The sequence below is a fragment of the Balaenoptera borealis genome (assembly GCF_965194805.1).
Source record: "Balaenoptera borealis genome assembly, chromosome: X".
NCBI lineage: Eukaryota > Metazoa > Chordata > Mammalia > Artiodactyla > Balaenopteridae > Balaenoptera > Balaenoptera borealis.
The window spans coordinates 1691812-1713481 of NC_138881.1; the positions used below are offsets into that span (position 1 = coordinate 1691812).

General features: G+C 44.0%; 2 protein-coding genes across 2 annotated transcripts in view; both read right to left on the reverse strand.

Moving 5' to 3' along the window:
• Positions 1 to 21670, reverse strand: part of LOC309619921 (uncharacterized protein) — a 124037-nt gene that overhangs the window by 71970 nt on the left and 30397 nt on the right. The gene's annotated exons all lie outside the window — the stretch shown is intronic.
• Positions 996 to 21670, reverse strand: part of DHRSX (dehydrogenase/reductase X-linked) — a 242722-nt gene continuing 222047 nt past the window's right edge. Inside the window, exon 8 of the mRNA XM_082375849.1 lies at positions 996 to 8375. The gene's annotated coding sequence lies outside the window, so the exon portion shown is untranslated. The remainder of the gene's footprint in view (positions 8376 to 21670) is intronic.

Here is a 21670-nt window from a genome sequence, read left to right on the forward strand (position 1 = left end):
CAAACAACCCAATCCAAAAATGGGCAGAAGACCTAAATAGACATTTCTCCAAAGAAGATATACAGATTGCCAACAAACACATGAAAGGATGCTCAACATCACTAATCATTAGAGAAATGCAAATCAAAACTACAATGAGATATCACCTCACACCAGTCAGAAAGGCCATCATCAAAAAATCTACAAACAATAAATGCTGGAGAGGGTGTGGAGAAAAGGGAACCCTCCTGCACTGTTGGTGGGAATGTAAATTGATACAGCCACTATGGAGAACAGTATGGAGGTTCCTTAAAAAACTAAAAATAGAACTACCATACGACCCAGCCATCCCACTACTGGGCATATACCTGAGAAAACCATAATTCAAAAAGAGTCATGTACCAAAATGTTCATTGCAGCTCTATTTACAATAACCAGGACATGGAAGCAACCTAAGTGTCCACTGATAGATGAATGGATAAAGGAGATGTGGCACGTATATACAATGGAATATTACTCAGCCATAAAAGGAAACGCAATTGAGTTATTTGTAGTGAGGTGGATGGACCTAGAGTCTGTCATACAGAGTGAAGTAAGTCAGAAAGAGAAAAACAAATACCGTATGCTAACACATATATATGGAATCTAAAAAAAAAAATGGTCATGAAGAATCTAGGGGCAAGATGGGAATAAAGATGCAGACCTACTAGAGAATGGACTTGAGGATACAGGGAGGGGGAAGGGTAAGCTGGGACAAAATGAGAGAGTGGCATGGACATAGATACACTACCAAACGTAAAATAGATAGCTAGTGGGAAGCAGCCGCATAGCACAGGGAGATCAGTTCGGTGCTTTGTGACCACCTAGAGGGGTGGGATAGGGAGGGTGGGAGGGAGGGAGATGCAAGAGGGAAGAGATATGGGGACATATGTATATGAATAACTGATTCACTTTGTTATAAAGCAGAAACTAACACACCACTGTAAAGCAATTATACTCCAATAAAGATATTAAAAAAAAAACTGTCATCATAACCATCATTATCAATAAACATTGAAGCTACACATTAAAAAACAAAAAGACTCAGCATGACAGAACAATTAGATTGTGTAGGTGAGATATTTTATTTTAATATTCATGCTGAAATTATTGTAGCAAGGTTCTCCAGAGAAACAGAACCAATAGGATATATGTGTGTGTGTATGTGTGTGTGTGTGTGTGTGTGTGTGTGTGTGTGTGTGTGTGTGTATGGAGAGAGAGAAAGAAAGGGAGATATTTATTTTAAGGAATTGATTCATGCAATTACATGCAATTATAGAGGCTGGCAAGTCCAAAATCTGCAGGGTAGACCAGCAGGCTGGAGACCAAAAAAAGACATGATGTTGCAGGACAAGTCCAGAGGACTTCTGCTGCAAAATGCCATCTTTCTCTGGAGAGGTCAGTCTTTTGTTCTATTCACACCTTCAACTGATTTGACGAGGCCCACCCACACTGTGGAGCACAATCTGCTTTACTCAAAGTCGAACAATTTAAATCTTAATTTCATCCATAAACACCCCCACAGAAACATCCAGAATAATGTCTGACCACATATCTGGGCACCATGGCCAAGTCAAGTCGACATATAAAATTAACACAAGCACTATTACTAAGATGAAATAGTTGGGGGGAAAAGGAAGACTGAATGTGAAGCAGGGAACTGGGAGCTGCCAGAATGCACTATTTTTAAAAGCAGCCAGACAAAGAAAGGGCTGATATAAATGGGAAAGCGTGTGTAGGTAACACAAGGTTAGAAGAAGCTCATGTAAGACAAGAGAGTCTGCCATGCTTGTGGGTCAGGAACAAGAGATTAAGGAAAGCCTTCCAAACGAGGACCCCTCTTGTCAACCCCAAGGCAGGAGCTTCTGTGATTTGATAGCAGAATGAGAAATCCCACACGGGTAGGACAGAAGTCCTCCACTGTGCCAAGTTTTGCCTTCAGTTTGGGACACAGTGTCAGGAGGACAGAGTTTGCCCTGACACTCTGGTTCAAACATGGATGATATCTGGCCCAAGCTCTTCTGAAATATGTGTGCGTGTTCCCAGAAAAGAACCCCATACCTATGAAAGAAGCACAATCATGTCGTACCCCATCCATCCATCCACCCACCTATCCACCAACTCATCCATTCATCATCCATCTATCCATCCATCCATCCACCCATCCATCTATCCATGCATCCATCAATCCATCATCCGTCCACTCATGCATCCATTCACTTATCCATCTACCCATCCATCCACCCATCTACCGTAGGTTAAAAGGTAGACCTCACAGGTGTTAGCCAGGCCAACTTTTTCCAAGAGCTCATGGGCATCATTTATTCATTCAACAAACACTATTGCATGGTCACCGTCATCTTGCCAGCTCCTATATTTTTATATCCCTGGTTTCTCGTGCAGTACTGATATCCCGAATGTTTGCACTACTCATGGGTCAAAGCAATGAATGGATAAACGACTAATTCCTTTGCTCCATCCTCCCTTACAAAATCCTGAGCAGAAACTCTGGGATGAGCCTTGATCATTTCACATAGTACGTAAAATGGATTTCTGAGATTTGCCTTAAGCCATGTTTAATAAGACCAAAAAAAGAAGATCTTGCACGATAACCCAAAACTAAAGTGTGCATGATCTTATTTTCTGAGTGATATGAGCCTCATAGCTTATTAGCAAAAAGCACCATCATCATCACCAACCATCATCATCATTGCCATTATCATGTCATCATCAACACCATCATCTTCATTCCATTATCACTATCATCACCATCACTATTACCATCATTATCACACTATCACCATCAGCAGCACCACCACCATCATCCATGAGAATCTGAATCCCCTGTGGTGAGTCATCAGAGCCTCCACTTAGGCTTCTGAGAAAACAATCTGACCCAAAATGACTGTTTCCCTCTCTTCTTTATCCCTGAAAGATAGTCTTCTGACTGATGTTTTCCTTTGGGCAGTGGAGCATTCTCGGTGGCCTAAAAACTAGGAAAAGTGATGACTGAACCTCCTTGTGAGACAGCCTCTAAGTGGCCTCATAACAAATTGGTCTGGTTTGAGCCTCCTAAGTGATTTTCAGTGCAGTTTCATCCCCCTAAACTCATTTGTTGTGTGTCATGCCATGGTTCTTTGGGAATCAATTAACAGAAACTGAACAGAATAAGGTCTCTTTCTCTCTTTTAACTTTCCTTCAACAAGTATTGGTTTTTCTCCAGAGGAACTTATTGTCCTGAACAAGTATAGGCATAGAAATATTCATTTCTTTTACTTTGCCTTTCCGGGAAAAATTACAGGAGTAAGCATGAGTCATCTCTGGCGTGGCCATCTGGAAACTAAAACACTTAGGTGGCCCCATCCGCTAATTTTGAAATAGCTTTAGACGTGTGGTGTGCATCTGTGTGATTGAACTCAGATATAAGTCGGAGAAAGGATCCACCAAAGCTGTCCTAGGAGAACTCACTGGGAAAAAGAGTTGGATGAAGAAATTTAAAACAGTGTTGTTTGTTTAGATCAGACATGGTTGCATGTGAATGGATCAAAGCCAGAAGTCTTCCCATGGCCTCGGGTCCCATGGAGGAGCAACAGAAAATCAAGGGCACCACATATGTCAATGAATTCTGAGCTGCTGTGGCTGATGGTTGCATCTTGGCCCCATTAACGATGGTTGGCAGGGTACTGTTAGCAAAGTTAGAGCTTGAGACGCAAACTTCAGTGAATCTGAGAGGACAGCCCTGCTGACAGCAGTGACTCCACAAGGCCAGCCTGAGACTCCACAGGTTCAAATAGTTATTCAAGCAGATGAATGGCACCAGGCTATCAAGGTGACAAGGCTAGGTGTCTGTCCAGGTGGATGGACCCTGGTGAAAGAAAGCCCGGCAAGAAAATTTTGGAAAATGAGGTGGGAGATTTTGCCATTGGGATGAGCCATCCAACCACCCACTCATCCATTCACCATCCATCCATCTACTCATCCATCCATCCATCCATCGATCCGTCATCCATCCACTCATGCATCCATCCACTTATGCATCTACCCATCCATCCATCCACCCACCTATCCACCAACTCATCCATTCATCATCCATCTATCCATCCATCCATCCACCAATCCATCTATCCATCATTCATCCACTCATGCATCCATTCACTTATCCATCTACCCATCCATCCACCCATCTACCATCCATCCATTTGACAAGGAAGCATGATGTATCAGGAACTTATGACTCAAAGGCATAAAGATATGGTCCAGTCAGCAGAACTCCAGGCTCGCAGTCAGGGTTGAGGCTCCAAGAAGAAAGAACTTGGAGACACAGGGGAGAGAGATGAGCTTGGGTGATTCAAAAACTAGGATGTAGCAATCTCTCACTTTAGAAGAATGATGGATCACAAAAAAAAGCAGGGCAGACTGTGCTGTTGGGCCCAACTCAGCATCCGGTGATCAGCACAAAGGCACCCCCTTCTCAGGCAGCCTCATGGGAATGGGGACATCATCTGACTTTCTCCATGAAGGTGCTGGTCCAAGGAGGACTTTCTTCATGGGCAGCTTTAAAGTTCTCTCATTCATGTCCACACTGATCTAGGAACTGATATGGAAATGAGCTTCTTAGTGCAGATGCAGGGAGAAGGCAGTGAAAGACTCTTTAGGTAAAGGTGAAGGTGGGATGAGGAGAATGAAACCCAAGGGTGAAAGTTAAAGAGAAGATGCAGAGGCGAGGTGGACCCAGAAGGGAAGTTGGAACAAGTGTAGCATTTGCTCTGGCAAAGGGCAGAAAATATCCAAGGCAGAGGAGGAACTTCAGAAGCAGAAGACAATAGTTACTTGTGAGGGTTTTGTTTGAGGAACAATATGGAACTCCAGAGCAGCTGCAAGGCACATGGCAGGTCATGGTTGGACAGGTGATCTGGAAGAAGTTTGAGGATAGAAGGCCTCGAACAGGTGGCCAAGGGCTTTGACTCACAGGCAATGGGAGACGGGTGGAGGCATCGAGAGTGGACCATCGCTCCTCTGCATCACCTGGATTCCAGTGGGGAGAGACTGAGAGCAGGGAACCCAGGTAGGAGACCATGGCTCTAACTGAGTTTTGGAAAGAATGGCTCACAGTAGGAGAAGAACAACAGAGACACAAAAATGCAAGAGAGATTTTGAAAGAAGGTGAGCAAGTAAGGGGATGCGACATTCATGAAAGTTTCAAAATTGCTCGTGACGAATGGTTGGTGGTGGGTTCTTATCATGGGTTTCCTCAGAAGAAATTGTTGTATTTCTAAGATAGAATAAACTGAGTGAATATGTGAGCAACAGAGTGAGGTGTCAATGATATAATTAAAAGTATTATGTGAATGAGAGAGAGAGAGAGAGAGTTTTACTGAGAAAATGAGACATATCCATAAAGATGTGTTGGAGGGAAATTCAGACTTTTATGGGAAAGTGACCCCTTTCCCTAATCTAACCTTACAGACTATGGCAAAAGCTGTGATGGGGCTACAGAAAGCAGTCGACTATTTTTGACTAGCTTACTTTTAATTTAGTGATGGAGCAAAAATGATGATGATGATTCTGATGATTCTGATGATTCTGATGATGATGATGATGATGATGATGATGATGATGATGATGATGATGATGATGGTGATGATGGTGATGGTGGTGATGGTGATGATGGTGATGATTATGATTACGATGATGGTGATAAGTGCAGACTAGTACATATTGACTTTGAGATGACAATTTCAAGCCAAGTTGGTATTTACAGTAAAGACCTTAAGAAGGTCTTAAGAAGACCTCTAAAAGGTCTTAAGAAGAGTCTGTGGCTAGACATAAAATTCTGAAAGTCATTTGCATGGCAGAATTAGAGGACTGAAACTCTGAAGCGAAATCCACTCTCCAAGACAAAAATTGCCATCGTAATGAAGCTGATAATTCCTGAGACTTCAGCAAGAGCCAGCCTTGGCTGTGAGTCACATGGAGTCATTCACCCCGTCTTCACCAAAACCCTATGCGTTGGGCACTGTGGTTATCCCAATCTACGGATCCGTATGGGAGGCACAGAGAATGAAAAGTGTGCTCAAGGTTACAAAGATAGTCTGCAGAGATCTGAACACAAATCCCGACAGTCTCAGGATTTATTCCTATTGATTTCTCCCTTTATGTCTGTTAGTATTTGTTTTATGTATTTGGGTGCACCTATATTAGGTGCATATATGTTGATGAGTGTAAAATCCCCTTCTTGTATTGATCCTTTTATCATTATATAGTGTCCTTCTTTATCTTTCTTTATAGCCTTTGCTTTAAAGTCTACTCTGTCTGATATGAGTATTGCACCGACAGTCTCAGGATTTAAATACTAGGAGTTCAAGTGCACAAGTCCACAGAGTTCACGTGGCCAAGAAGAGGGAGAAGGTCCCAAGTATGGAGGCATCCTAGCCTTCGGGGAAAGAAAAGAGAAACGGCAGGAAGACAGATATCAAGAGAACATGAAGCAGAGGGGAAGAAGGTGGTCCCAAGATGGAGCAGAATCATGCCAGCCCAGACTGGGAGCTGCGAGAGGATGGGGCAGCCAGTGGAATGGACGCCCAAGAAGACGGAGGGCATATTGGCAGGAAGCACATCACAAGGGGGTTCATACATGCATCCTTGTGACTAGGAGTCATCATGGGCAAGTAGCAAGGGATTGTGTTGGGATTGGATGGCACAGAAATGGAGCTATGAATTTGGTGAAGAAAAGGGTACTGTTTTCATTGAATAGTTGCACTTGTACATATGGTTTTCTTAAAAAATACATTTATTTATTTATTTATTTATGGCTGCATTGGGTCTTCGTTGCTGCACGCGGGCTTTCTCTAGTTGTGGCGAGCGTGGGCTACTCTTCATGATGGTGCAAGGGCTTCTCACTGCGGTGGCTTCTCTTGTTGCGGAGCTTGGGCTCTAGGCATGCGGGCTTCAGTAGTTGTGGCACGCGGGCTCAGTAGTTGTGGAACATGGGCTTAGTTGCTCCGTGGTATGTGGGATCTTCCTGGACCAGGGCTCGAACCCGTGTCCTCTGCATTGGCAGGTGGATTCTTAACCACTGCACCGCCACAGAAATCCCTGTACATGTGGTTTTAGTTTAGAGATGAAGAAGAAATTCTGGCCCATTAAAATTATTAGGTCATATAGAGATGGCTAAAAAGCACATGTAAAGATGCTCAACATCACTAATTATTAGAGAAATGCAAATCAAAACTACAATGAGGTATCACCAGACACCCGTCAGAATGGGCATCATCAAAAGATCTACAAACGATAAATGCTGGAGAGGGTGTGGAGAACAGGGAACCCTCCTACACTGTTGGTAGGAATGTAAATTGGTGCAGCCACTGTGGAAAGCAGTATGGAGGTTCCTTAAAAAACTAAAAATACCGTATGACCCAGCAATCCCACTCCTGGGCATATATTCAGAGAAAACCATAATTCGAAAAGACACATGCACCACAATGTTCATAGCAGCACTATTTAAAATAGCCAAGACATGGAAGCAACCTAAGTGTCCATCAACAGAAGAATGGATAAAGAAGATGTGGTACATATATACAACAGAATATTACTCAGCCATAAAAAGGAATGAAATAATGCCATTTGCAGCAACATGGATGCAACTATAGAGGTTATCATACTGAGTGAAGTAAGTCAGACAGAGAAAAACAAATCATATGATATCACTTATATGTGGAATCTAAAAAAAAATGATACAAATGAACTTATTTACAAAACGGAAACAGAGTCACAGATGTAGAAAACAAACTTATGGTTACCAGGGGGTAAGGGGGGGGGGGAGAGGGATATATTGGGAGATTGGGACTGACATATACACACTACTATATATAAAATAGATAACTAATAAGGACCTAGTGTATAGCACAGGGAAGTCTACTCAATACTCTGTAATGGCCTATATGGGAAAAGAATCTAAAAAAGAGTGGATACATGTGTATGTATAACTGATTCACTTTGCTGTACAGCAGAAACTAACACAACATTGTAAATCAACTACACTCCAATATAAATTAATAAAAAAATTTATTAGGTTGTGGTGTGAATTTCCAAGGAAGGTCTTAAGTTTTATGCTCTGGGTGTTGCATTATTTTTAAAGAGTAAGACACTCTGTTCCAGCCGTGTCCTGAGTCCCGTCCTACGACAAAGCCACAGTCTGTGACGGGAGTGCCCACACACAGGAGCTTCTTACAAAGAAGTGCGTGGTAGAAGATGAGCTTGCTTGGAGCTGCCGCAAATCTGACAAAGAGCCCCCTGTCCCTCAGTCCTCATGGGTTTCTCCTCAGTCTGCAAAGGTTTCTTTTAGCTTTTGGGGAAATCTGCTGATTGCACAATAAGTGGCGGCAGTGGGTTGCAGGAGGAGAAACAGAAGGACATGGTTAGATGGAAAACTGCATGAGAATAAGGCTTAGCGGGCGGGGTGTGAATCAACCTGCTCCATTACTTTAGAAAATACCAAAGGAGCTAAGATACCAGGGCCTTTCGCAATGAAGAAGAAAGAGCATGCAACATGCCTGTGCTTGTAGAATCTGCAAAAGGGGATAGGATTCCCAAACTGTGTCAGACACAGAATAGAGGTTCCTTCTTGGGTTTTCGGAATCGTGCTGCGATCACAGCATGGACCCGCAGATTTGTCTAATTTGGACAACAGACAGCTGAGTGCAAATATATATATGAGGTATCCACTCTTAGGTCTTTTTTTAGTTATTTTATTAAGTGGCAGACTCCAGCCAGCAGGAGATGGAATCAGTGAGGCGAAGGTCTTTTACCACGGAATCATTCGAATTTCTGTCCTAGTTTGAGATTTTTAAGCTCTGGATGTAAACGCTAAGATGACACCGTTGACTGTTGATATGTCATGAGGTTTTGTCCCAGCTAGAAATCCAGATTCTTTGTCAGCCATGCCTCTAGCCATACAGTTTTAAATGATTTTAGAAAAATATTTCAAACTTTATAGTCTGATTCCCAAACTGGGAGATGGCCAAAGAGACAAGTAGAGACCCGATTATATGACAACTCTTCCTCCAATCCCATACTTGTCTACACTGTCAGGACGCTCCCTTGTGTAGACAGTCCTTTTCTCCCCTGAGCATGTGACAACTGCACATGATAACTGCTCCAAGTCCCGAGTCCCCAAGTAAACATGCCCATCCTTCTTTGTTCCAATTAGCATAACCTCTGAATCTCGTAGACACCTCCCTAGAAGTTTGTATCACTCCATCTTAACCAATATTTTTCTCATCGTTGTGGGAATTGCATGATGATCCATCTGCTGGGGTCATTAGTCATCTGGGGACAGAGGAATCCTTTAACCTAGGCAGACAGTCTCCAAAAGTCAGCCTGGTCCGTCCATCCTACTCCATGGATTATGGTCGATGGATTTTGATGGCCCATTCCAAGTCCAGGAAAGCAAGTACGTATGGGTGAGTCTACTTTGTGTTCTATTTTCCAGCTTTCTGACCACAGGAAAACTGCAGAATATTCCTGTGGACACGTGGTTGCCTCCTCTTTCTCCAACACCCAAGGCATTTCTCAAGGAACAGAGAGAATTTAGAATACTCTTCGGTCTTCTAAATGGACACCCGAACCTGAGCCGTCTAGGACAGCCTTATAGTAATCTCTCCGTCTAAATAGAAATGGGGAGTTTTTATGACCCATCTCTCAAATGCTTTCATACGTGCGTGTTTGGGTGTCTCTTGTCTTCTGCCATCAGCATGGGGCGCAGTAGAGCCTTCCAAGCTCCATGGCAACCAAAAAATATCGGTTTCACTCAGCATCATCGGATCACCCCAGGGAAAGGTGATCAATATCTGTCCACCACACAGTTCAGCTGCCGGGGATGGTTAATGGGCTGAGGATGCCAGGCTCCACGTAGCCAAGTCCCACCGGGAACCAGAGGGCAGGGCCTGAAGGAGGGAAACGTATCCCATCTTGCAAGAGACCGTTGAGGATGTTAAAAGTAACCTTGGGCCACTCACAGGAAGAATTAATTGCTTGTGACTACTGTACTCCTGTCCGTGGCAGAGACTCACAACCAAGCAGGATACGTCACGGTCTGAGCACCTGCCGAATCATCCCCTCTGTGGACACTGGTGCACATCTTTCCGTGTGTAAGAAAAATTAAGCGAGAGAAGTACTAAGAGCTCCTCTTCCTTCTCACCGTTGTGAGGGAATAATGAAGCATCTGTGCGCACAGAACACATGTAGGACATCCATAACAGAAGCATCAGAAAAGGAGCTGGCCTTGCACATAGGGAAGTGATTGCTGTGGGATTAGGAGAGTCCTTTAAGGGAAACAAAAATCGTGTTGGAGCTTCTTTTACTTTCCTGAGGATGCTATCACAAAATTTGCACAAACTGGGTGCTTTCAAACAAGAGAAATGTATTGTGTCACAGACTAAAGGACAGAAGTCCAAGATGAAGGTGTTGGCAGGGTTCCTTCTGAGGGCCGTGAGGGAGAATTTGCTCCACGCCTCTCTCCCAGCTTCTAGGGCCTGCTGGCAGCCTCGGCATTCCTGGGCTTGTAGATGCATCATTGCAATCCCTGCCTGTCTTCAAATGATCTTCTCTACATGTGTGTTCTCTTTCGTCTGTTTTAAGGACATGAGTCATTGGATTTCTAGAGTCTACCCTCATCCGAGATGACCTCATCTTGAGATTCTGAACCTCACTGCATCTGCAAAGACCCTTTTCTGAAATAAGGCTACAATTCCCAGGAACCAGGGCTTAGGATGTAGACATAGCTCTTGGAGGAACCACAATCCAACCCACTACAGACCTTGAGCAGAGAAGGAATGAAAGGGGAAAGAAAAAGAAACATGGAAATCCATAAAATGAGGACCCTTTTCTTTCCCCTTGAAGGAATTTGAGAGAAGTAAGGCACCTTGGGCACCCATGAGCTGTCTAGAAGGCTGGTCTAGCAACGAGTCTAAGATTCTCACGGCTTGACGTATGTCCAAGACTTTTGAGTATGTTCCTTATTGAAGTAGGACCGATAATTTAAAACCTGGACCAATCAGCGTGGACAACATCCCCATGTCAACATGATTCATTAGAAAGGCCAAGTGTGTGGCTATTTTTTTAAGACCATGGAAGAAAATCTATCTAGAAAGTGCCATCAAGATGCCAAATGGACAGAAGACTTAAATAGACATTTCTCCAAAGAAGACATACAGATGGCCAAGAGGCACAAGAAAAGATGCTCATCGCTAATTATTAGAGAAATGCAAATCAAAACTACAATGAGGTTATCACCTTACACCATTCAGAATGGCCATCATCAAACAAGTCTACAAGTAATAAATGCTGGAGAGGGTGTGGAGAAAAGGGAACCCTCCTGCACTGTTGGTGGGAATGTAAATTGGTGCAGCTACTATGGAGAACAGGAAGGAGGGTCCTCAGGAAACTAAAAATAGAACTACCGTATGATCCAGCAATTCCACCCCTGGGCATGTATCTGGAGACAACCATAATTTGAAAAGATACGTGCACCTCAATGCCCACAGCACCACTATTCACAATAGCCAACATAATGCCCATCAATAGATGAATGGATAAAGACAATGTGCTACAGACACAATGGAATATTACTCAGCCATAAAAAGAATGAAATAATGCCATTTGCAACAACTTGGATGGACCTATAGATTATTATTACTAAGTGAAGTAAGTCAGACAGAGAAAGAAATATCATATGATATCACTTATATGCAGAATCTAAAAAAATTAGGAGTTTGTGGTTAACATATACACACGACTATATATAAAATGGATAACCAACAAGGACCTACTGTAGAGCACAGGGAACTCTACTCAACATCTTGTAATAACCTATAATGGGAAAAGAATTTGAAAAAGAATAGATACATGTATATGTAGAACTGAGTCACTTTGTTGTACACCAGAAACCAATACAACATTGTTCATCAACTCTAATGCAAAATAAAAATTTTGTAGAGGGCTTCCCTGGTGGCGCAGTGGTTGAGAGTCTGCCTGCCAATGCAGGGCACACGGGTTCGAGCCCTGGTCTGGGAAGATCCCACATGCCGCGGAGCAACTGGACCCGTGAGCCACAACTACTGAGCCTGCGCGTCTGGAGCCTGTGCTCCACAACAAGAGAGGCCGCGATAGTGAGAGGCCCGCGCACCGCGATGAAGAGTGACCCCTGCTTGCCGCAACTAGAGAAAGCCCTCGCACAGAAATGAAGCCCCAACACAGCCAAAAATAAATAAATAAATAAAGTGTAAAATTAAAAAAAAAAAATTTTGTAGAAAGATGCCAAATGAAGCATTGGCATGTTTTTCATATTTCTTTCAAGTGTGATTTCTGACTAGTTTACATCTGTCTCCTCGTCACTCATCAGGGGAAAAATCCTGTGGGTCCTTCCCCTCCTGCTCACCTTGTGGTGCTTTCTTTCCATTTCAGTGTACACCAGTCACAATAGCTGCCTAATTGCTTTGGGATTCTCAACCCACTTTGCCCCTTGGGTGCTGAGATTCCTGCGTGTCTCATGCAATGGCCTCACACAGACTGTTTTTCGCTCCTCAGCTCTGAGTAGGTAAAGGTGAAAGGACCCCACACCTGGACGGGAACCCAGCCATTTTATAGATGAACCCCACTCTCTGAAGAGATAGAGAAATCCCTGCCATGGAGGCGGCTCCACTGTGAGGAAACAATTCTGACCTTGAACATTAAAGTCCTGTTGAAGAGTCTGGGGTGCAGGAATGAGACACAAGGTGTGAATGAGCAGAGCTTGGCAGCCAACCGGGTGGCAGACAAGTGGGAGCTCAGAGGTGCCAACCTCAGAGGTGATGAATTGCTTCTGTCACCCCCACCCCGTGGCATTTCTGAGTTCCCAAATCCAATCACCCAACATGGGGTAAAATCTCATTCTCTCCTCTGCCTTTGTCCCCAAGAATGAGCGATGCAGGGTGAGGAAGAACATAGCAATGCAGGGTGTGCTGGTTCCTATTCTTCCTCTCTGGGTTTTGAGTATTTCTCTGTTTCAGCTTGCCTGGCAGCTTTACACCTTTCTCCTGATGCCTCCACAACATGGCGTTTGGTGACAAGATGGTAGACGCAAGGCGGTCCCTACCAATAAAGTGATGGTGTCAGTTCTTAGGGATCCACCAACACCTAGAGCATGAAGCCCATCACTTTCCTTGCCATCAGACAGGCTCATTGCTTTATGTCCTGGTGCCAGTCAACCATACTCATGGCTGTGAAGCCTCGGGGTAGGTGAGATATGGCTGTAACATCACCACAAAGAGATGGCACTTGTTAAACTGGTTCCTCCACCTCCTTGTAATGGAGATTAGATCAGAATGGGGATTCGTCCCCATCCATCTAAGCCAGACAAGATCCACCTATGCATGTGACCCATATCCTACCTGGAGTTCCCACCGATGAGTCACCAGTCTGGCAAAGTAAAGCTGTTGAACGATGTTTCATTAAGTGGTCCTACAACTCAAGGCCAACAATGAAACAGATGCTGGTTCCTGGCATGGTTTGTCTACAATGCCTGGAGAAGAGGTGTCCCCAGGAAGCAGTAGAGCTGCTCTTTCAAAGCACAAATCCAGGTGTTTCTGGAAAGTGTCATTTTTCCCACAGCTTGGTAACGCCCTTCCTCCCCCTGTTCCCCAAAGCCAAGCATCTCCTTTAAAGGAAAAAGAAAGAAAAAGGGATCCTGTCAGTGTCCTTTAACAGGAGAGGGGTCCTATCATAATGTACTTCCTTGTTTCTGATGCTTTGATATCTTGGGGTCTTGCTGACCCTTCCAGGGGATGGCCAATTCCTAGAGACAGCAAACGACCCCCCTTCCAAATGCAAACCGACCCATCCAGACCCCATGCCCCACCCCCTCCTCTGAGGGGGCTCTCATACGCCTCCTTGTTTCATAGAAATATTAGCTGTTTTATTGCTTCAAGATCTTCTTTGATTCTACTATGTTAAATTTTTTTGAGAAGCTGAGAGCAGAGATGTGGACAATGTGAAAACATTTCCCCCATGTTAAAAAAAAAAATGACGGAAGAGTAGTACATATCTGGGATCTGATAGTTTACAATGTTGATGACACTGGTCCCTTTTGGAAGTGAATCCCCTCGAGGATCCACATTTGATGGAGGAAGCAGAATTCAGGTTTTAAGTCTACTAAGGATGTGATGCTGGGTGTGAATGCCAGCAGGGAGCCACCTGTGTTGCTGTTTTTATTTGGATTCTCAAGGGCCACCTTCCACCTGCCTTCATCCCTCCCAGAGCAGGTACCAGACAACTAGGATAGCAAGTGTACCCAGGACCTGCTGGAATTATTCACACCAGCCCATCCTAACCCTGCTCACCTGTTCCTTCCTGTGGAAACCACAATAAAAGCTGTTGTCTAGTCTCCACCGCCATCCTCCTGACCGACCCTGGTTCCTCCCCATGTGGCCCTGCATGGTGTGCCCCCTCCTCTTGGACACTGTGAGTCACCAACTATCTATTTCGCCCCCCCCATCTTTATCAACATAAAATTGATGAATAAAAATTGTATTATTTAAGGTGTACCACTTGATGCTTTGATATATGTATATAATGTGAAATAGTGGCCAACACTAAACTAATGAACATATATGCATCATCTCACGTAGTTTCCAATTTCGTTTTTGTTTGTTTGCTTGTTTGTGATGAGAACAGTTAAGGTCACCCCTCTTAGTACATTTCAAGTATACAAGATGGTATTGCTAAGGAAAGACACATTGCCGTAGATCTACAAACTAGCTTCTCAACGGCAGTCATCTCCTGATTTGTTGGATTTACTATACCTGAATAATAATAAACCCTATTTTTAAACTATTTTATTTTATTTTTTTGGCCACACTATGCGGCATGTGGGATTTAGTTCCCTGAGCAGGGATCGCACCCGCGCCCCCTGCATTGGAAGCACGGAATTTTAACCACTGGACCGCCAGGGAAGTCTCTAAACCCTATACTTTAAAACAGTTCCCCACCTTGACCTGTCTGGTCAGAGTATCACGAAGTTCTGTCTGAAGCAGACGTTATTCAGCTGATCACATCTCATGTCATCTGCCACCAAGATTCATCTCGGGAGCCATCTGTTCTCAGCAGCTACAGATTTTAGTCATCTTCAACTGTATTGGGCTTTTTGGATATCAAAAAATTCACATATTCCCACATGACTGCCATGAATACTGGTGTTCTTCAAAAGAGGAGATAAAGTGCTAAAATAGCTACTACTCATTTATCCATAATTTATGACGTATTTGTGGTTTATTTGGAAAAAATTTGACTGTGTATTCATAGCAGACACAGTGTTATCTGTCGTATGGGCAGTGCTTGGTGTGGAGATGGGTGTACAGCCCCTGGCAGTGATTCCTCACACTCTGCCCCACGCAGGGCTCCCCACCATGGACATGCAACACCCCCGCCGCCATGGAAGACCCCTCCTCGGCATGAAGTCTCCCCCCTCACCTCCTCTGACCACACACAGTGCTAGAGAGGCTCTTTGCAGGTATAGGTTTTAAAAAACCAACATCCTCAGCTCTGAATGTTGGAACCAGACAACTCAGGAAACCCTTCGGTGGAGTGTCGGTCTAGGAAATCTGCCCTCTGTTATTGAAGGGGTTGTCCATCCAAGTAGCTCATGAGCATCTACCCGTGTCTGTTAGTTACTGCCTGGCAGAGGCATCCTGTGTTGGGCTGTGGTCCCAGCCTCGTGCCTTGTACTCAGGTGGGTGTTGAAATGTCACACCAACTGCAATTCATCGAGCAACAAGGCATGTTTAAGAGATGCCCACTAAATGCAGGATGCTGAGGGTAAGCCAAAGAAATGGGACCTGCCTTGCAAAGCTTGGTCTCCTTGGACAGAGAGTTGCCAAGTGTTATGGGTTAAGTGTGCCCCCCTACACTTAACTCATATGTTGAAATCCTAACCCACAATGTGATGGTTCTTGGGGTATTTGGAGACAGGACCTTTAAAGAGGTGATGAAGGTAAAATGAGGTCACTAGTGTGGGTCCTGATCCCATAGGACTGGTGTCCTTATGAGAAGAGGAGATCAGGACACAGACACACACAGAGGGATGACCACATGAGGACACAGGGAGGAGATGGTCGTCTACAAGCCCAGGAGAGAGGCCTCAGGAGGAACCAGCCCTGCCCACACCCTGATCTCAGATTCCAGCCTCCAGAACTGGGGGAAATAAGTGTGAGTTATTTAAGCCCCCCAGTCTGGGGTGCTTTGTTATGGGAGCCCTACCAAACTCATACGGCAACCGAAAGCTGCAAAGCAAGAAGAACCGAGTATCATGGCCAAGCAGAGGTAGGAGGAGGTGTCAGGCACTTCATTTGCACCATGATTAGAAATTTTCATGGTATGCAAGCCTTAAGCCTTCCTTTCCTTGTGCAAGAATGGGGTTTCCACCAGGAGCCCCCGACCAGCTCCTCTGCATCTTTACCGACCCCTCCTGAGGACGAGCCCACAGCATATCTTGTTGCTGAGGATGAAGAACTCTATGTCGTTGATGGTGGGGCATGTGAAGACGGGTCAGGGCCCCTCATCCCTCTCCCTCTTGTCTGATCTGCTTCCATGGACCTCGGACTTGGAGGGATCTCGGAGCTCCAGTCTGGGTAGGGGAGGCACACGGGTCCTGGTGGGTCCCCAGCTCAGAGAGGTGGCAGAAGGAGGGCCCTCCACCTTTGGCCCCAGTTGCCAGCCAGGCCAGGTTCCCCTGTGATGATCACAGAAGCCACCTTCACACATTCCAACATAGAAGCCAAAGGCATCAGCAGGTTGGGGGCAGGGGGGAGGGCGAGTGAGTGTTTCATGGGGACAGAGTTTCAGTTTGGGAAGATGAACAAGTTCTGGAGACGCATGGTGGGGATGGTTGCACACAGTGTGAATGTGATTCATGCCAGACAACCGTACACTTAAAAATGGTTCAGGTGGCAAATGTGACGTTATGTTATTTTACCACAATTGAAAAAATAATGAGAAAAAGAACACCAAGAAAAATCCATCGACAGGTTCTAAGTCAGAAGGACCAGAGGAAGGCGTTGAAGATGCAGGCTCCTGGCCAGCTGGGAAAAATAGCTGCTTTCATCTCAGACCTGGGATTGCTTCTTGAATCCACTGTGTATTTGTCCAGAATTCCCAAAGCTAAGCCAGAGCCTTGACACACACAGGGCAGCTTGTACAACAAAAGCATCTCATGCAAATGTACCCCATGGGTTTCCATTGGGCGCCATATTGCAGGACGACCTTCTAAGGATGTATTGCATCCTTGAAGCTGCTGGGGGATTGAGAAAATTCCGGCTTCTGTGTTTCCCCGGGTGGTAGGCAGAGTCCATGCATACGGAATGTTGAGGCTGCCTTCGTTTCATAAAAATAAATGGACAAAAGAATCACCGCGTCGAAGTGTTGGGCCGAGCATGGCACGTCTTGTTGACCCTCATGGCAGCATGACGGGGTGGGTGTCAACATCTCTGTTTTAGGGACGGTGGGTTTGTACCTAAATGTCTGTGTTCTACTGCTCAGCAGAACTATATTCTGGGCTACAGGGAGAACTGAACTGTCATTTGAGTCCACACGATGAATAATGAGAGGTTCGTTTCCGCTCCCACTTTTCTCACAATGCCTCTGGCACCTCAGCGCTGCATGGTGGCCTTAGGAAATGAGGTCTGGACGCCCCTGTTCAGTACAGAGAAGGCTGTGGAAGGGGGCGGGGTACTGCTCAGCAGACTCTGCCCCACTGTCCAGGCCCCGTCCTTATGAAGGCAGGTGTTGGAGCTCAGAAGCCCCAGGCAAAGGGATCACACAGCCCCAAATCTGATGCACGGCTGACCTCTGGACCCCTGATTTTCCAGCCACTGCCTCGGATTAAAGGCAGCACCGTTGGCGGCGTGAGTTCTGAATACAGAACAGGATGAAAGTGTTTCACCCGATGCTTTCCAGCTCACAGAGACTGTAGCCGCTCCCTACTGGGATTCTTCGCCGGGTTTCTTCTCTGAGATGCTGAAAATCTGAGCTAGTTGCCGGCAGCTAAAGTCTCGTCCGCTGACTGAAATGGTGGCAATCATGATGGTGTTGATGGTGGCGGTGATGAAAAGAATGATGATCACAATGGCTGCCAACAGATTTGGACCCTTGACTGTACGTGGGATTCTCACAGTCCTAAGAGTTCTGTTTCCTTTATTTCATGTAACTGTATCTTTTCAGTAAGACCAAGCTTGACCATTCTTATTCTGCAAATGGTACCCCACTCCCAGCATGCATGATTCGTCAACTCTCTTCTATTTGTTCTTTTTCCTATAGTCCAGCACTTTCTCTATGTATCATTATTATTATTACTGTTATGTAATTATTGAGCTTACATAATGGTAAGCTCAATGGTTATTGGTAACCATCCCCTGTGAGTCATAAGCAAAATGAGGGCAAGCGGGGAGGGGTTGTTTATTTTGTTCATGGCTGTTACCCAAGCAACACATCTCAGAGGGTCCATAAACCCTGGATGAGTTGAATCTTCCAGAAACTCCTATAAGGTCGTAAACTTGTATTTCCTGTTTACCAGATAAGAAAAGGGAATAATAAAGAAGTTGTGATGCTAAAAACGTAATACAAGAACTGGAACCCAAACCCTCAGTTACCTGTGCGCTCTTGACATTTGTCTCTGAAGTTTGAGGACTGTGAGATTCACTGGTTATGATGGTTTGGGCCTTAAGACACTCTCTGCTCACATTTTAGGGTTACCTACATGTCAGAGGTCCAGACATTAAGCAGCATTCTCCAGACTCTCTTAAAACAGGGATGCTAGCACTTCTTACAATAGCCAAGACATAGAAGCAACCTAAGTTTCCATCGACAGATGAATAGATAAAGAAGATGTGGTAGAAATATACAATGGAATATTACTCAGCCATAGAAAAAGAACAAAATAATGCCATTTGCAGCACCATGGATGGACCTGGAGATGATCACACTAAGGGACGTAAGTCAGAGAAAGACAAATATCATATGATACTGCTTATATGCGGAATCTAGAAAAATGGTAGAAATGAACTTATTTGCAAAGCAGAAACAGAGTCACAGATGTAGAGAACAAACATGGTTACCATGGGGGAAAAGGGGGTGGGGTAGGGATAAACTAGGAGTTTGGGATTAACATATACACACTACTTACTATATATAAAATAGATAAAAAAAGAACCTACTGTATAGCACAGGAACTACATTCGATATCCTGTAACAACCTATAATGGAAAAGAATCTGAAAAGGAACATATATATAATATATATAGTATATAACTGAATCACTTTGCTGTACACCTGAAACTAACATGATAATTGTAAATAAACTATACTTCAATTACAAAAACAAAAAAAAAAATAAAAACAAAAACAAATTCTGGAATTTACCAAGACAAATCATAATTAAAAAACCAAAACCAAAAAAACCCCACAAAAAACAGTAATGCTAAAGAGGACATAGGTCAGCTAATCAGATGTGCTCCCATGAGATCTGGACAAGGGTCAAGGTAGAAGCCACACCTCCAGTGCAACCATGGAGGTGTTTCTCTTTCTATGCAAAAAAAACCAAAACTCCAAGAAGCATTTGAAAAGATGCTGGACATCCTTAGTCACTGGGGAAATGCAAATAAAACCCACAAGGAGACACCATCTCACACACACACACCCAGGATGGTCTTCGATATAAAGGACAGATAGTCACATGGGTTGGGGAGGGTTTGGAGAAAATGACCGTCTTCATATGTGGCTGGTACAAATCTGAGATGGTGCAGCCACCTTGGGAAACACTTTGGTGGTTCCTTAAAAAGGGAAACGAAGAATTACCCTATGACTCAGCAATTCCACGCCTAGGCATCTACCCCAAAGAACTGAGCACGGGTGTTCAAACAAGACCTTCTCCACGCGTGTTACAGCAGCAGCAATGACAACAGCCAAGAAGTAGGAAGGAGCCCAAGGATGGATGGATAAACAGAATGGGGTCCATCCATGCAACAGAATATTATTCAGCCATAAATCAGAACAAAGTACAGCTACGTGCTTCAACGTGGATAAATCTTGAAAACATTAAGCTGAGTGAAAGGAACCAGTCACAAAGAGCCACCAGTGTAGGGTTCCATCCACATGAAATGTCTAGAATGGGCAATCCACGCAGACAAAAAGCAGATTAGTAATGCCAGGGCCTAGGAGAAAGGGGGTGATGGGAGTGGGGGTGATGGGAACAGGGTTTCTTTAGGGTGGTGACAACGTTGTAAAATTAAAGTTAATGGTTTCACAACTTTGTGAATATACTAAAACCCATTGAATTGTACATTTTATTTTAATTTCTTTTTTAAATTTTTATTTTATTTTTATTTTATTATTATTTTGGTGCGGGGCATGTAGGATCTTATTTCCCGACCAGGGATCAAACCCGCATCCCCTGCAATGAGAGTGCAGAGTCCTAACCACTGGACCACCAGGGAAGTCCCTGAATTGTACATTTTAAAAGAGTGAATTTTATGACATGGGAATTACATCTTTATTAAAATATACATATATCCTGCAGTAAATCTTTTCCAACTTACTGTACCTCAAATAAACTCTGTTCTCTACAACTGAGCACTGGAATATACACTTTTCCTTTCTTTCTCTGTAAAGTGCAGGGGGAAAAGCCCATTGATTGGACAAAATAGTCTCCTGTCTGAGAAGGTCTCCAACCCTAAAAGCAAATTTCCCCTAGGAAGCCTACACTGTAAAGGGCACAGAAACAAGTTCTCAGGTAAATATCCTAGAATGTCACTGGGCTGTTGATTTCATCTCTGAAATGAAAACCTAGGAGCCATGACTTAGGTTGTGTTACACATAAAATTACAGTTTTCCCACAAGAATATAAAACTTATTTCTCTAAGGGAAGCACACAAGGAGATAAATGATTTCAGGACATTTCGAGGCCCTTCGAATAGACGGAAGCAGAACAGGTTTCTGTTCAGAGATATCGGGGTATGTCGTTTCATCGCAGAAATGAAACCTCTTTCCTTGGAAACAAGCTGGTGGAAAACTGCTGGGTAGAGCCCACGGCTGTCAGCATATTTATGAGACCTCTGCTGCTTCCCCAGGAGCAGGGTTGTTCAGTGAGTTTCCAAAAGTTCCTAAGAGTCCGTGGGAACAACTAGATACCATCCATCTTGTTTATTATTTTTTTAATTAAAAACATTTTTTTCTTTAATTTTTATTTTATATTGGACCAAAGTTAATGTACAATGTTGTTTTAGTTTCAGGTGTAAAGCAAAGTGATTCTACTGTACATATACATATATTTATTCTTTTTCATATTCTTTCCCCATTTAGGTTATTATAAAATATTGCGTAGAGTTTCCTCTGCTATACAGGAGGTCCTTGTTGTTTATCTTTTTTATGTATAGTAGTGTGTATCTGTTAATCCCAAACTCCTAATTTATCCCTCTCCCCTTTCCCCTTTGGTAACCTTGAGTTTGTTTTCTATGTCTGAGAGTCTGTTTCTGTTTTGTCATGATTTCCCTGTAATGTCATCTGATTTAATGCAATGTCCCTGTAATGTAGAATGTTATCTGATTTCCCTGTAAACAGATAACACTGA